Below are 16,831 nucleotides of genomic sequence, written 5' to 3' on the forward strand. Positions count from 1 at the left end.
CTACATAGGGACTGTGTTCGTGAACAGGTCACTGAGCTCCGTTTTCTCCATCTATAAAGCAAGGGAGTAGGGGATGAGGCACTAGGCATCTCCCAACACCCAGGACTCTTGTCAGCAGGAAGTGGCATCTTCCTCTGGCAGATTCTCCCTGCAGGATTGGCAGCAGCCTTACATTGCAACAAAACCAGAGGAACTTGTGGGCAGCGGGGCCTTTCAGAACTCTTCAGCGTTTGGTGGTAGGGTTACAGATACACTAAACACAATTTGTCTGGGGGTCCCACCCTCCCACCTCCCACCTCCCACCCCCTACCCTGGTCCCCATCGGAACCCCCCTAGCCTGGGGTAAAGGACACTTACATTTTTCTCTATTTATGTTACCTGCTCAATCTGGAGATTTGTCCCATGTCCCCAGTGTGCCCTTCTGAGATAGTTGATAGTTGACTCCTCACCCCACCACCAAGTCTCCCTGCGCTAATGGCTGCCAGACACCCATAAGAATGGTCCCACTCCCCAACCATCCCCAAATCTGTCATTCTGTGCCTGGACCTGGCGTCTAATACATTGCTCTCCTGGCTCACTCTGCCAGCCCGTGTGTCTTGTTCCCGGAACATGTATTTTTACTATTTTCCTATCTTAGAGTCTTTATGCAGGCTGCTCCTTCACGTGGAATGTACTCTCCCATCCCTAAGTAGTAAATTCATCCTACAAAATCTAGCTGGGAGGTTACCTCCTCCAGCAAACATTCTTCATGCTGCAGACGGAGCCACATTGCCTTCCCAGCTCTGAGTACACATTAGTTCAGGGCTGTCCTCATAGGAGCCATGAATCACAGCAAGGGCGTGCTTCCCCCTCCTCCCCTCCCCGCAGAGAGGAACGTACAAATGCTTTCTCTTCCAGTGGCTCCAGTGGGAAAGAGAGACAGGGGTGAGAGCCATTACATCATCCGACTGATGAAGAAACAGGCTGAGATTCCTGGGAGAGGCAGAGGCAGGATTCAAACTGCAGCTGGTTAGAGCTGCCTGGCTGCCTCAGGCCTTCGGTTCCTCTTTCCCACCATGCCTTGGGCCTGGCTGAGTTCCTCTTTCTACCTCTGGACTTAGGGTGTTTATTGGTCAATATTTCTGTTTGTTGAACTAGAAGGTTTTAGTGGTTTTTGGAGACAGAGTTTTACAGAGGCTTCTCAGCTTCATCTTGAATTCAATGTGTAGCTGAGAATGGCCTTGAACTCCTGACCCTTCTGCCTCCAGCTAGCATTTATAGGTGTATGCCACTACATCTGGCAGGTTTTTAATATAAAGATTTTTTTTTTTTTACCCCCAACCCCTGTGTGTAGGTCAGAGGTCAGCTTGTGAGGGTTGGTTCTCTCCACCCCCTGGTCCTGGGGATCTACTCAGGCTTGACAGCTGAAGCCTTTACCCAATAAGCCATCTTGCCGGCCCACTTGGAAGCTTGTAAATTTTGTTTATTTATTTAGGTTGTATTTTATTTTTTTAATTTGTTATGAGACAGGATAGCAGAGGCTATGAAAGGTCTCTTAAGCAATTTTCTTGCCTCAGCCTCCTAAGATGTTATGACTAGAGACCCAGGGGCACTGAGCATGCACCCCTCCCCACCAATTCCTCTCTCTCTCTCTCTCTCTCTCTCTCTCTCTCTCTCTCTCTCAGGGATTAACTTTTTGTTTGTTTGCTTTGTTTTTGAGACAGGATTTCAGGATTTCATGTGCCCCGCTGACCTTGGACAGATTCTCCTGCCTCAACCCCCCAAGTACTGGTATTGTAGATATGCTACCATGCCTTTGTGTGTGTGTGTGTGTGTGTGTGTGGTGGGGGCGTTAACTTCGAAAAAGGCCCTAAATAAAGTTCTGTTGAAGAAACAGATGTTCTCACATATGTACACCCACATGTCTGTCTGTCTCTCTCATACACACACACACACACACACACACACACACACACACACACACACACACACACACTTCTACACTTCTATTCCCTGGGAACTTTATCACTCAGCTCATGCCCACTTGAAGCTGAGGACAGCACCCAGGCTCTGACAAGATAAGGAGGCTCAGGCATTCTCAGAAGGGGAGGGCGGCTGACACAAACAGGTCCTTTCCCTCCCACCCCCCCCAGCTTATCAGTTGCCCACAGGCCCCAGCAAACTGAGCCTTCAGCCTCCAGAAGAAAGCTGTGCCCTGCCTGCCACCTTCGAAGTTATTTCAGAACTTCGTGGCTGTCCCGTCAGCTCTCGGAGCGTCAAACACATTTCTGACTGGAAGAATTCAATGATAGAAAATGAGCAGATTGAATGCAAAATACTAGTGGCGAGGAAATGTTAACTGTCCCTTCAGGACGTCACCTCTCCCAGGGAGCCTCTCAGGTAGGGCCCAAGGGGAGGCGCTAAGAATTCCCTGTCAGAGGCGGTTCAGTAACGTGGATCCCTACGGGGTTCCCTGAGAAGGCATTGGATGTCCATACGGTGCCTCAACAGGAAACACACAGGTTCCTCTGCACAGAGGTTCCAGGGGCCGGACAAAACTCTCTAGGTGCAGATAGTTCAGAGCCAGGCAATGTGATTCTGGGACACAAATAGTCATCCCCCCCATGTAAAGTCACACCCACCCTCCCCAGCCCAACCCCCAGCCCCAGTACCCTGACAGCCCACACAGAGCTTCACAAACACTTTCTCAGATGTATTCTCAAGTACAAGCTCACACATAGGCGTACAGGCTAATCAGGCAGGGCCAGGCAGCTGGCACTGCTGAGTCACCCGCTCGCAGCAAAACCCAACGGAGCTGGAGCCTCGCGCCCGAGCCGAGAGGTGGGGCCTCTTCAGCCCTTTAGAACGACTCTGTCCATCCCAGGGCTGGTGTTTTCCTCTTGGCAGACCTTAGACTGAGTCTGGGGAAAGGAGGCAGCTGGCAGGGGGAGCCCTTGTTTACCGAGGCCAAATTAAAGAGTTCAGAGTCTCCTCTCTCTGCGGCACGCGTGAATGGGTACACATGAGAGCAATTAAAAAATAATACCGGATCCGTGATTGAATATTTGTGTTTGCAGCCTTTCGCTCTCAGTTAATCAACACAGTAATTCTACATCGGGTGGGCGCAACGTCGTATTTTACCTCTTGCCCCCCACCGGGGGAACAAGCTTACCTGCAGACTCAAATCTGAGTTAATTTAAGCAGTCTACATCTGCGTTTCTAGCTTTGACTAATGCCAACACTGCCTTGGGTAGTCAGGAGAGAGGGGTTTTGGTCTGCTTGGGAGCCTGGGGCTACGTCCCAGGTTTTCATACTGGGTTCATATAGCTAGTCCTAAAACATCCAGATTTCTGGTTAAAGGAGTCAAAAGGTTTCTCTGGTGCCAAGTGACTCTCCCCTTCCCCCTCCATGACAAACATTCAGGTCACCAAAACTCAGGAAGTTATTTGCCCTCAGTGACCCTCAGTTTCCCCATTTGTCCAAACGAGAGACTCCCTCTCCAGGGCTCCCTGGCATAGTGAACATTCCATGATTTTACGATTTGACTCTCTGATTCCTCTGCATAAAAGGGGGATTATGTTTGCCCTTTGTAGGTGGGAATCCTAAGGCAGATTTGGCCTTAATCTCATGAAGAGCTTTTGAAATTGTGGGGTAGTTTAGTTAGGATGAGTTCATGCTGGGAGTCAGCCAGCTTCCTGACCTTGGCACTAAGAGAGCAAGGGCAGGTCTGGAATGAGAGGAAGAAGAGGGGTCTTAGGCCAGTGACTACACATACCTCTTCCAGGGTTGATGGGGACAGATTATTAAGAGAGAGGAAGCCACTGAGAAGAGGAACAAAGCAGGCACAAGAGAAACCAGGAACTCCGGTTAATGGACACATTTTGGGGTCCTAGACTTGCGGTTGGTATTTAACAAATGTCACTTATCCTCAGGAAAACATCAGAGGGTTTCTGGTTGAGGAAATTCAGAGAAGTGGATTGTTCAAGGTCACACAGAATGAATTAGCTAAACAGGTGATCCAGGTAACTCTCCGCTGTCAAGGTCACTTCCCTAACTCCCCTAGAACAACCCCCATCCCAACCTAATGCCTTAGGGTCAGCACCACGTGGCAAATTGCTTTATACTTTTGCAACATGACGTCAGCGACCATACCAGCCAATCCAGGAACTCCATGTTTCCCCTCCCCTGACCGCTCCGGCTCTATCAGGAGCTGTTCTAGGCTGGGCGTCCCGGCCTGGCCGCACCTGCAGCCCCCGCCCCTTCCCGGTTGCGACAGTCGGGCTGCTGTGCCCGGTCCTGCCGCCCCAAAGATTGGCAGTTGTCTGCACCAATTAGAGGACCTCCCGAGGGGAGGGCGGGGCCTCGCATCAGAGTTGCCCTGTCAGTGCAGGTGGAGGCCCCCGGCGGGGCAAAGTGGCAGGAACCTCTTAAAGGGAGAGAGCCGCGGAGAGCGAGGACGCGGCCCGGCCCGGCCTGGCCAGGTCCCTGCCAGGTCCCTGTCCTGTGCAGCCCAGGTGAGCCTGGAGCGCTTTAGGGGGTGGCCCCCGGTGCCTGGGAAGGACAAGGTGCAGGACCCAGAAGCCCGCTCCCAAGGACCCGGACTGTCCCGGGAGCTGCGAGCCGAGGGTCACGGGATCCCCGGCGGGGGTGCTGGAGGTTCTGGAGCTGATGCTCCAAACTTGAGGTCCCCAGGGGTTCTGGAGTCTCGAAGTCGAGGGTGTGCGGAGCTCGGGAGACGGCATGCAGTAGCTCGCTCCGGACCTGGAGTCCTGTCGCGGGTGTTCGTCCGCAGCAGGTCTCTGCGCCCGGGCGCAGCCCCACCCTGTGAGCCCGCGTGCTCCTGGGCACCCAGAGGGCGGTGGGAGGGGGACCCCGGGAGCCCTGCTCGGGTCCTTACGTAACTGACTCTGAGTTTCCGGACCCGGGACCCGCGAGCTACGGCCCTGGCTCTGCCGGTCAGGATGGCCCTTGAGTCACCGCCCGGACGCACGCCCTCGCGTCCAGGCTGGGACTTCCTCTGCCTCAGATCTTCTGGGTCTGCTCGGGGTCAGGCTCCTACTCCGTCGTCTCTGAGTTCCCTGTCTCACATATTTTCCTGTCTGCCCTCTGTGTTTGTAAAGAGTTGTCTTGGTCTTCAAGCCGCACTTTCCTGGGGGCCCCACCTCTTTGGGGGAGGACCGGACCTCTGCAGCCTTGCAGGCTGGAGGCGGAGACTTATTCCGCTGGATCCCAGGCCGAATCTGAAAGGACAGGGGAGCACTCTCTCTCAGGGGTTGTTATTCCAGGGCCCTCGGGTTCCCCTGGGAGACAATGACTGCATTTAACCGATCCCTTAAATTCCTGCAACAGGGAGAAGGTATTCCCTTCTCTTCCCCGGGAGCCTTCTCCTAAACGTAGAGGCTCTAGGAGAATGGCTGGTTTCGGGTGGGCTTTAAGGCAGTTGGGAGTTCCAGGGAGAGTCGCTTGGTGCCGAGACCGGGTTGGGTCCTCAGCTACTGAATGGGCTAGGGAGAGGCCAGAGCAATGTCGCAGAGCCTCCCCTCCCCCACACTTTAGTAAGCTCTTGTCCACTTGTAGTCCTCACCGGGTCACAGGCCTGGATGGAGGTCGATGCTGGCAGGAGGCTGAGGTGAGGGAGGAAGGGAGGCCAGGGAGACTTGCTTGGGAATGGAGGAAGAAGAGAGATAGAAACACCTGCTGGGTGACTCCTTGCCTTCAAAGCCCGCCTAAGGCAGACACCTCAGAAATAACTTCAGTGGCAGTCTGTGATACCTGCCGCTGTTGGCCGCACAGAAACAAGGTGTTACAGCGTTGTGGGGAGGGAATTATTAACTGTGGGAATGGGGAAGGGACACTGCAGAAGGAGATGCAGGGTCTGGGAAGAAAATAACCAGAGGCTGTAGTGAACGGAGAGGGAGGGGCAGTAACAGTACCACACAGATTTTTCACTCAGAAGAACTAGGTTTGAATCCTAGCCCAGCTGTTACTGTTTGACGTGACCTTACTTGACTCATCTTCTCTCTCAGTACCCCCCTGACCCCCAGTAATCTAGACCTTATAGGCATTAGCAGAATCAAATGAAGTATGCAGTGGCCAGATTGGTAGCAGCTATGAGAATATGCCAGTGTTTTAAGAAGGGAATGGAGTGGGGGAACCCCGAGGTTTCCCTGTGTATAGAGGAGATTCAGCTAAGGCTTGCCAGGTCCCGGCAGCATGGTGCTTGGGTGGACTGGCTGGATGTGTGGGTGGCACCCCACGGCCCCACTGTCCGTTGATCAACACATAGTCACACTGTCTAGACCAAGCTGGCTTTCCTCTGTAGGCGCTGGGTGCCAATAGAAGCTCCCAGGACTCCCAGGTTGCCCCCCCTATAGGCCAGTGGGGATAAGGCTCTGACTGAGCCAGCGCCCTCTCTGCAGAGTGGACCCTGGCCAGGAGCCTGGCTGGCTGCATCGAGCAGGAGTATCCCGGCTGGCTGGGAAGATGCTGACACAGGGGCAGGCCCAGCACTCTGTGAGCTGGAGCTAGGCCCAGCCGTTAGGACCTGGGCACAGGGTGAGAGAGGGTGGGAGTCAGGAGGTAAGATACAAAAGGAGAGAGGCCTAGAGGGGACCCAGAAAGCCTCACTTGGTTGTTTCTTAAGCCTCCTGAGCACCTACTGTGTGCCATACAGGTTTCCCAGGAACAGTACTGGAGAGGATACTCCCATAGGCCTCATGGCCCAGGTTGGGGTGGGTTTGTAGACTGGGCTTTTTGTTTTTGTTTTTTTTTTAAGATTTATTTATTATATCTAAGTACACTGTCACTGTCTTCAGACACCCCAGAAGAGGGCATCAGATCCCATTACAGATAGTTGTGAGCCACCATGTGGTTGTTGGGATTGGAACTTAGGACCTCTGGACAGTGCTCTTAACCACTGAGCCATCTCTCCAGTCATAGAGTGGGTTTATAAGACAGGTAGGTCTTTGTGCACATCGTGTGTGTGCGTGTGTGTGTTCAGGATTTCCCTAGAGCCTAAGGTTTATCACAGGGCAAGCTTCTATCTTTTCATAGTCTGCGGGCCAGGTACTTTTCCTCCTGGATTTCAGTTTCCCTCTATAATATCAAGAGGGAAATCAGCCCTGAGTCTCTGTGTGTTCTAGCGCCCCTTGTCATTGTTTCCTGTATTGGTGACCTTTGACAGCAGAAACAGATCACACCTCATGACCTGGCTTAGAACAGACTCCTACTGTACAAAGAGCTAGAATGGGCTTAGGTTGAAGTTGCCTGTCATGAGCCCACAGACTGTTTTTGGCTTTGTTCTCTAGTTAGTTAGGGCCCTTGCCTATTTTCTTTCTTAAGTTTGTATGTGACACCAACTTGGTTAATCTTTAGCCCCTCATGAAGCATTGCCCTTGTTCTACAGGCATTCATGGGAGCAAACTGACTTGACCAAAGTCACACAGTTGTGACTTTGGGATTTGAACCTGCAGCCAACTCTGAAGCCTCGTCTTCCCTAAGACACGAAGCCTTCATTTCCCAATACTCTACCTGTCTAGCTCATTCCCTAGTCCTAACCTGTAGAAATGTCCAGTGACTTCTGGATTGAGCTCTGAGTTCTGGGATGTTTAATCCGGGAAGCTGGAAACAGGCTGGAGAAAGAGAGAGAGGGGACACCTGGAGCTAAGAGCCCACTGATGTTTATTCAGAGGGCCATACCTACTAAACTGTCCAGGTTCAAGAGCTGGGCACTAAAAAGTAATGTTGAGTCCACTTTGGGCCTCGGTTTCCTCATCTATAAAAGGTGGATTTGAGTGAATGCAGACGTCCCTGGATGTTTTAATGATTAGTGGCTGAGGTAAGCTATAGGAATAGACCAGGGGTCAAGGTGCCAGTGACTGAGCCAGGAGAGGTGGCTCTAGGAACAGCTTGCACCCTAAGCTGGCTGTTTGACTATCGAGTTAAAGGTGAAAGCATTCAAAGGCGTGTCAGGGCGGTGCAGCTAGAACCACAGAGACCAAGGGGAAGAAATGAAGGGAAATTTAGAGAACAGAATTCAAGCAGACATGAGCTTTGATCACGTCACTAGACTTGGAGACCCATATGATGCCACCCAGGACACAGAAAGGAGTCCCTTCACCCCCCCGCCCTTGTTTATAAAATGGGAACTGTAACAATTTCACCGTCACAGTGTTCAGGTAACTGTGACGAACAAACTGGAACATCTGTAAAATTGGGAGAATATGGTGGCTGGTCATTGTTCAAAGCTGCAGCACTGGGTGTGTTTGTGGGGAGGGGCATTTGCCATAGCCCTGATGAGCCCCTGCACGGTGAGGATGTGCTAGAGGACACCCTAAGGTCACAGCAGTGCTTAGAGACTCGTCATAGTGACCAGGCGTTGTGCTGGGACTTCATTTTTCATCATCCCCCTCAGTCCCAACCTCAGCATTCTTGTCCAGAAGACGGTGATCTCACCCATCCCAGATCCCTCCAAAGTCCCCGTCCACAGCCCCCTGTAGTCACAGTAGCTACAAGTTATGAACACATTATATGCCAACCATTGTTCAAAAAGTCTTACATATGTGAACTCTTAGACTCCGACATAGCCCTGAGGGGTGGAGGTGAATGCTGCCCTCCATGTTACAGGTAAGTAAAGGAAACGTGGAGGGAGAGGCTAGGAGATTGCCTGAGCGGCACCAGTGGTAGAGCTGTAAGTGGAGGCAGGACTTGACCCCCAGGTACCTAAGGTCTCCTTGATGCACACGTCACAGAGGTAATTCAGTAAACTTACACCACCGCTCCATGCTGCACCAGAGGTTCACACGGGTAAGGTCCTGTGTGACTTCAGACGGCATCCTCAGTACCTGGCACCAGGTACTGCTCACAGGAGAATGGGCCCAGGGCAACCTGATGAACTCAGGGTGGATTTTCAGACAATAGCTCCCTCCCTGGTATCTGGTCATCAGAGTGCCAGAGGCGCTCTGGGTTGGGGTTAGGGTAGAGGAGGGGACAGGTTCCCCACTGGCCCAGGTACAGCTGATCAGGACGCCAGAGTTTGATAGCTGTGCTGTGTCTCACTTCTGTTCTTTGCTTCCATGTGCCGCTGTGACGATGGCTGCACTGTCTCCCCCTGCCTGGCTGTTCGACAACAACGTCTACTTGTGGGTGAGTACTGCTTTGACGTAACTGGCTGTCCTGTGCCATTCTGAAGGGTGTATGTGCCTCTGAGGCCACTGGGAGGCACAAGGGGTCAGGGCATCTGGAGTTAAGAAGCTAAGTCCGTTCTTTCTTGATATTGGACATGATGGATACTGATTTTGGGCTGGGCTGAGAAAGGCCCAGAGGTCTTTAGGACAGATGACTCCTTCTGCGGATACTTACAAATGGGTTACTCTTTGTATCACACTTTTACTTCTGCAAAATGAGAATATTGATACCTTCCAGATGCATGAATTTGCTCCTCTACATAGGCCCCAGGGAGGGCAAGCATTTTTGTTTAATCTGTTCCCGCTTGTGTCTCTAAGCACCACGGATAGAATGGTATGTAGTAGTAGTGCCCAGTGAACATTTCTGAATGAAGATGCTTGTTGAGGATCTATAAGGTACCCAGCTATGTGCTTTGTGTTGGACTAAATAACCAGTTAATGGATACAAAGTAACCACTATCATTGAGGTTCAGAAAACGTAAGACTGGACACAAAGTGTACACTATCTTTGAGGTTCAGAAAATATAAGACCCTTATCTCACCATCCAGTTGTGAATTGTGGGTCCTGGGGCCTGAGTGGGGCCCGTCATGCAGATGGGGGAGCTAAGCATCTGGACCTTCTGGGAGAGCGTGGCAGAGCCTTTAGCTTAGCTCTGGTGGGGAACTTCCCAAAGGGCAGGCAGGAATGTTTGATGTGAAGCTGGGAGGGGTGAGGAGGGATTCCACAGGGTTCCAGATATAGTCACGTTCCTAATGATGTGGCCTTGGACAAGGGGTAAATTTCTCTGGATCTTGTGACCTTCCCTGTGACATCCACATCACAGGACCTTCCCTCAGCAGCTAGAAGCGGCCCAGCATGGGACTGATGGGTAATCTTTGGCTTCCTCTAGCCCTAGGCTCCTTCCGGAAGAGGGTTCTGGGAAGCATTCTTTGGCTCCTTCCTCCTAATTTTAACTCTTATTAGCCGGACTAGAATACAGAAGTCAGGAGCCCCTGAACACCCTACCTCTGGGATACAGACTGGGCTCTGCCTGGCGTGATTTGCTGTGTGACTTGACTCAGTCGCCCTTCTTGGTTGTCTGATGTGTGGAATAGGGTTAATAAAAGGCTCTTCTCTTGGAGAGTTAACTCAAACAGGTAAGTGAACAGTGTATTAGCCTCATTGGTCCTCAGCTTTAGCTGGGAGAAGGGGCCTGGAGAATTTTGTCCTCTTAGGTGTAGGTGACCTGAGAAGTTCGCGTCATACTTGCTACTGCCTATTACTTTTGTTTTCCACAGTCTGCTTATCTGCTGTTCTATTTTAATCATTTTCTTTTTTTCTTTTTTTTTTTTTTTTTTTTTTTTTTTTTTGTGGGTGGGGTCTGAACTCTGGGCCTTGTGCTTGCTAGGCAAGCGCTCTACCACTGAGCTAAATCCCCAACCCTATTTTAATCATTTTAACTTATTGTATTATTATTATTATTATTATAGATTTATTTATTTACTTTCTGTATGTGAGCACCCTGTAGCTGTCTTCTGAGGGCATCAGATCCCATTACAGATGGTTGTGAGCCACCATGTGGTTGCTGGGAATTGAACTCAGGACCTCTGGAAGAGCAGTCAGTGCTCTTAACCACTGAGCCCAACCCTAAAATTATATTGCTATTATTATTTGTGTGTGTGTCAGAAAGATAGATAGATAGATAGATAGATAGATAGATAGATAGATAGATAGATAGATATTGGACAGGTCGGATGCTTCTGTAACACTGCACACAAGGGAAGTTAGAGGACAATTTTGGGAGTTGGTTCCTTTCCCCGTGCATTGAGCTCAGGTCTGTGTCAAGCCTTCCCCACTGAACTGTCTCCTCTCTTTCACTGGCCCTGTCTACAATTCCAGGCACATTATCTCTTGTCGTCCTCCCAGTGACCCTCTGAACAGTGACTCTGTTTTCCTACACAAAGTATTTGTTTTTTATTTTATATGTATGGGTGTTTTGCTTGCATGTATGTCTATGCACAACGTGTGTGCCCGCTGCCCTCAGAAGCCAGAAGAAGGTGTCACACCCTCTGGAATTGGAGTTCCAGACTGTCGTTAGCCACCATGTGCGTGCTCTGAACCCTTGAGCCATCGTAAAACAGCAGGATAGTGTCAGTGCCTTCTCTGTACGTCTTCGTTAGCCAGCTCCAGGCTGCTGGGGGCGGCTGCTCTCAACTCTGGGAGGTGAGATTATAAAAACCAGGAAGCTGCTGGGCAGCAGGGTGGCTTGCAGGTCAGACAGACCTGGCTGTGACCCCTGCACTGTTTTCTTACTCGTCATGTGACCTTAGGCCAGATGACTTCCTTAACTGTAAGCGAGTACAATGAAAAAATCTCCTTCCTCCTAGGGTTCTTGTGAGGATTAAATAACCAGACACACAACGAACACCCAATACATGGTGGTGGTGGTTGTTATTACTCTAATTATGATTATGGGCATCCTTCAGGAATGCAAAGACGTCCATCTTGGGACAGTGGAAATCAGGTCTGGGAGGGCACTGCTGGGAGCAGGTGAATAGCAAGTCTAGTTTGACAGGTTGCAAAGGAACTTGTAGGGTAAAGGGAGGGAGGTGGCTTTGTGGAAGTAAGAATGTGCCTCTGTTTCCTAGCCATCTGCTTTTCCTGGTGCCCATTCTGTGCCAGGCTCTATGCTGGCAGAGGGCTAGAGCTGACTCAATACAGACCCTTTCCTCTGCCGCTGGGAAAGCTCAGAGTCTAATTGGGCTGAAGGGCCCTGAAACCACCGAGTCCAACTCTGACTGAGACTGAGGCGCGAATAAGTGTTCTCAGGCAGAGACTGAGAGAAAGACCATCCCTACTGGGAGGAACTATACATTCTAAGATGTAGAGCCAGGGGCAGCACCTGGGGAAATGTGCCCGCAAAGACAGGCTCAGGAAAATTGGAGGGCCTGACTCTAAGGCAGCGGGGAGCCATTGCATATTCCACAGGGAGAGCGGAAGCAGGGCCACCTGTTTAGGGGATGCTGAGAGTTTCTGCCGGGAACTATGCCATGGAGCAGTGGGAGACGTTAGGTCTGTGTCAGAGGCAGGGCCCCGTAAGGGTGGACTGCAGTGGACAGGCGAGAGAGGACCCGGGTGAGAGTGAGGCCTTGGGGTCTGGGGGTGACTGGATCCAGTGGATACTTGGGCTGAGGGGTACACCTGAGCAGAGGAGATGGAGTAGCGTGGGGAAGGAAGCCATTTATCTGCGTCTCACTAACTTCCCTCTTCAACTGCTGTGCCTGAGCTGGACACGAAGGCTCTTGGTTCACGGCCATTAGGATTCTTTCTGCTCTCTTAGGGGTTTCTTTGTGTGACTTTGGTGGGTCTTTGGTGTTGGTACCCAGCAAGGCCTGTGTGGTTCAGAGAAACCCAGGGTTCTAGGCCTATGTCCCCCCTCTCTTACCCTTCCTTTCCTTGAACACACAGATAGAAAAACCCATTTTTGCCTGTCTCTCAGATCCAGGGACAAAAGACAACTAGATGATATATGACTATGAAGCATGGGCTTGGTTAGATTCTAGGGGTGCAGGTGACCCCTGTGGGTTCCTGCCTCTCAGGTGCACAGTGAGCCCAGAGCATCAGGGCAATTCCTAGGAGTCAGAGGGAGGGACAGAGAGCCAGACGATGAGTTCTCTTGGTCGCAGTGGAGGGAACAACCGTTCAGGCACTGGTCACAGCCTATGTAAGAAGTTTCAGTCTACGGTATAGTATGTTCAGGGTGGAAAACACGGGCGTGGCTGGACCAGAAAGGGAGGGGTAGAGATGGGAGGTGAAGCTGGACAGGGAGTGGGATCGCACTATGTGGCGATTGGACTGATTCCCCACACCTTCCTGAAACCCTGCACCTGTTTGCTGTGCTCCCTGAGATGGCCCTGGGCCTTTGGACACTGTCCCTTCATGTCTCTGCCTTTTCCCTTCTCATCCCCACCCCAGGTAACCCTTTTTAGAGGCCAACAATTTGGGCTCTCTGCCATCTCTGTCACTGACAAGTTATGTGGCCTCAGGCACTGTTGCTCTCTCTGGACCTGAGTTTCCACCTCGGGGGAATGGGGGCACGCTGGCTTTCCTCAAAGGCATCAGTGACGTGGTCCCCCGAAACTGGCCCAGTGTCTACACTGGGCATCCGCACACAGGAGCGCTAATGAGATAATCATGAAACCTCTCCACCTCCTCATCCCCGCCCAAGGTTCCCCTGCCTGTCCTGGCAGCCACACTGCTTACAAAGGAAGGAAAAGAGTAAGAAACAAGCTTAAGTCTCCAGGGGGTCCTGGCCCTCGGCTGAACTAGCTCGCCTCCTGCCCTTTGACACCCTTGGCCTCAGGCCCAAGGACTCTCAGTCCTGAAGCCTAGGCACCCTCTGTCCCCTACCCTAGATGACTCTCTCTGGTTGGAGGCCAAAGCCAACAGGGGTCCGGAAACAAGGACAAACGTTTGGGAAAGTTGTAGCTTTTTTCCCCCTGGAAATTGACGATCAGGGTCCCTTTCTTCTGGCATGGAGACAGGCGCTAGGCATGAAGGTCTATATCTCTGACGGCCAGGGCCAGGGCAGACCTGGATCCCTTCTGCATGCAGAAATGGGACCCTGAGATTGGAGTGGTAGTCAGTGTCGCCAGAAGGATGTCTCTCTGGACTCCCTGCTCTGGCTCCTTAATGTGTGTGTATGCTCTGGTGCCGGCTTCACGTCTGTGAGCCTCAGTTTCCCCTGCTGTGGATGGGGCAGGGATTGCTGTGAAGACGTTGATGGGGAAGAGGACGTTCCAGTAACTCCCCAAGCGTGGGCTGCTGTTGTCACTGCAACTGTAGTACAGGCTTCCCTTCAACTTACAGCAATCCTCCTGCCTCAGCCCCTTGAGCTCTAGGGGTTCACAAACTGCTACCTCTTAAATGTCTGCCCCATCTCACCTAGAGTTTAATATGGTTCCTTTCTTTCTTCTTGGATTTGGTGTGTGCATATGTGTGTGTGTGTGTGTGTGTGTGTGCGCGCGTGTGTGTGTGTGTGTGTGTGTGTGTATGTAGTTGTATAGTATATATGTAGTGGTATATGTGCATATCTGTGTGTTTACTGAAGGCCAGAGAAAGACACTGGCTATCTCCTACCATTCTCTGTCTTACGCCTTTGAAACATGGTCTCTCTCTGAGTGTGACGCTCCCGTTGTTCATCTAGGCTGGCAGCCAGCAAGCCTCAGTGATCTTCCCGTCTCTGCCCCATACCCTACCGTGCTGGAGTTAAAGCAGCACTCAGACCACATCCACCTTCTGTGGGTGCCGGATATGAACTCAGATCCGCATGACTGGGCAGCAAATTCTCTTAGCCGCTGAGCCATCTCTCTCGTCCGTCCTGCACTTTGGAATTTTGAAATAGGGTCTTGATCTGTATTCTAGGCTGGTTTGGCTCTCTCTACATGACCCATGCTACCCTTCCACTCACATACTCCCGCTCCACCTCCTGAGTGCCGAGATTACAGGTGCGTGCCACCCGCCTGTCTGATAGGTTTCTCGTTGGAGAAGAAATGGAACCTGATAGACCAGTTTGGAAGCCAGAGGCTCAGCATCCCAGTCTTCGCCTCACCTAAGATCGTTTCTCTTCTGCAGAGTCCCCTGATTAGATGCCACTGTGCACGCTCTTTGGAAAGGCAGATGCTCAGAGGGTCCTACCCTACCCAGGTCTAGGTCAAAGGGACAGAGATGGCCTGTGAGTTCCTTGGGACTCGATAAGGATGACGCAGACTTCTGCAGAGGCCAGAAAGGCTTCAAAGAGAAAACCTGGCCAACAACCCAGACTGTGGCAGCTTCTCCAGGTCTCCCTCCGCCAGGCTTTAGGGGTCACCATCTTTGCTGCCTCTGTGTGGATTTATGAAAGTAGGGTTTGCAGCAGTCACGGGTTCCTATTTCTCGACAGGTTTAAAGGCGGAGTCCTAAGGCTGGGAGGCATAACTTAGCTGGCAGGGAACTTGCCTGGCAAGCCTGAGCCTTGGGTTGGATTTCCAGCATCTCCAACATCACATGACCCCAGCACGGCCCAGCGGCACACCCCTGTATTCCCAGAACTCAGGAGGTGGAGGCAGGAGGATGAGAAGTTTAAGGTTAACTTTCGCTATATAGTGAGTTTGATGCCATCCTGGGCTACAAGAGACCCTGTTTAAGTCGTAGTCTCAGGGCTGGAGAGATGGCTCGGTGGAAAGAGCTCTTGTTGCTCTTGCAGAGGACCTGGGCTCAAGACTCGCAGAACCCACATGGTGGTTCACAACCTCTGTAACTCCAGTTCCAGGGAATCTGATGCCCCCATTCTGACCTCTGTGGGCACGAAGCACCCATGTGGTGCACATCCACTCAAGCAAAACACTTAACACATAGAGTAAAAATAAATATAATAATAATGATAATAATAATAACAACAATAATCTGAGCCCCAGCCATGGCTTGACCTCAGTAAGCTCCAGCATATCCTGTTATCAAGGGGGAAGCAGATTAGTGCCTTTCCACCAATGACTTGGGCACCACTTTGTATAATCCGTGTGAAGTGATTAATCCAGAGCTGACACACTGGGGTGATTACTGTGGCTTCTCTATGGCCAGTCGATATTAGGAGAAGAAAAGGCGAGTCAGAAAACAGTTCATTGAGTTCAGGGAGTGACCTCTTGATGGCGACTGCCCACTCATTTACCCAAGTCACATTTAGGATTTCCCGATTTCCAGAGACAAGGCAAGGACAAGGATGTTACCTCATGCTCGTAAACTTAAGGGGGTCTAAGCACACACTGGTGATTAGTCTGTGCCTGCCCTCTTCCCCTGACTCTGTTAATGACTGGCTTATCCTCTCAGGCACCTTCCACCCTGGGGCTTTTTGCACTGGATGGTGGGGGAACATCCAGCCTTCTATAAATACCTTTTGTCTTATTGTTTCATTGTAAAACTTTTGTTTCAACATCTTCTTAGTGAGGCTTGTTCTGATTATCTTATTTAAAATTGGAACAGTGGGCAGGAGAGACTGCCCAGCTGTAAGAGTGTAGTGCTCTGGCAGAGACCCTAGTCCAGTTCACAGCACTCACATCACGTGGCTCAGCCTTAAGTCCAGCTCCAGGGATCTACTGACCTCTGGGCACTGCACTCACATGCACAGACCCCTCAACCATCAGTTTTAATTTAAACACAGTTTTTGAGACAGGGTCTTTCTATTTTCTATGTTGCCTTGGATGTCCTGAAACTTACTCTACGGACCAGGCTGGCCTCAAAGTCACAGAGATCCTCCCCCCCACACACACACACTCCCCAAGCTCTGGGATTAAAGGTGTGAACCACCAGGCCCAGCTAACACTTCACCTCCTTCCTCTTCTGCTTTTCTCTATGTCACTTATCACTCCAATGTAGCATCTTTAATGGGTTACTTACTTATTGCCTGCTTTCCCTCACTGATGCTGGTGGGTTTTGCCAATAAGTGTCTGCATGTATTGATGAGTGAATGAAGCTGTGTAGACTCCACATGTGCTGGGTGTGTGGTGAATTCGCAGTTAAAGACCCAAGAAAGTGGGTGCTCACTCCCCTGTCTACTTGCCAGATAATACTTTGGCTGGGTCAACTCTGAGGCCCCTTTGCTCCTGGTATTTTCTGCTAGGGCATCAGTTTCAGTAGCAATGCCTCAGTCTTT

The 16,831-nt window shown here is 51.2% G+C and overlaps 1 protein-coding gene across 1 annotated transcript in view; it reads left to right on the plus strand.

Moving 5' to 3' along the window:
• The first annotated feature begins 4,353 nt into the window (after positions 1-4,353).
• The window catches only part of Epb41 (erythrocyte membrane protein band 4.1), a 158,567-nt gene continuing 146,089 nt past the window's right edge, over positions 4,354-16,831 (plus strand). The window contains exon 1 of the mRNA XM_032896859.1: positions 4,354-4,493. The gene's annotated coding sequence lies outside the window, so the exon portion shown is untranslated. The remainder of the gene's footprint in view (positions 4,494-16,831) is intronic.

Source organism: Rattus rattus, chromosome 1, assembly GCF_011064425.1.
Source record: "Rattus rattus isolate New Zealand chromosome 1, Rrattus_CSIRO_v1, whole genome shotgun sequence".
Lineage (NCBI taxonomy): Eukaryota > Metazoa > Chordata > Mammalia > Rodentia > Muridae > Rattus > Rattus rattus.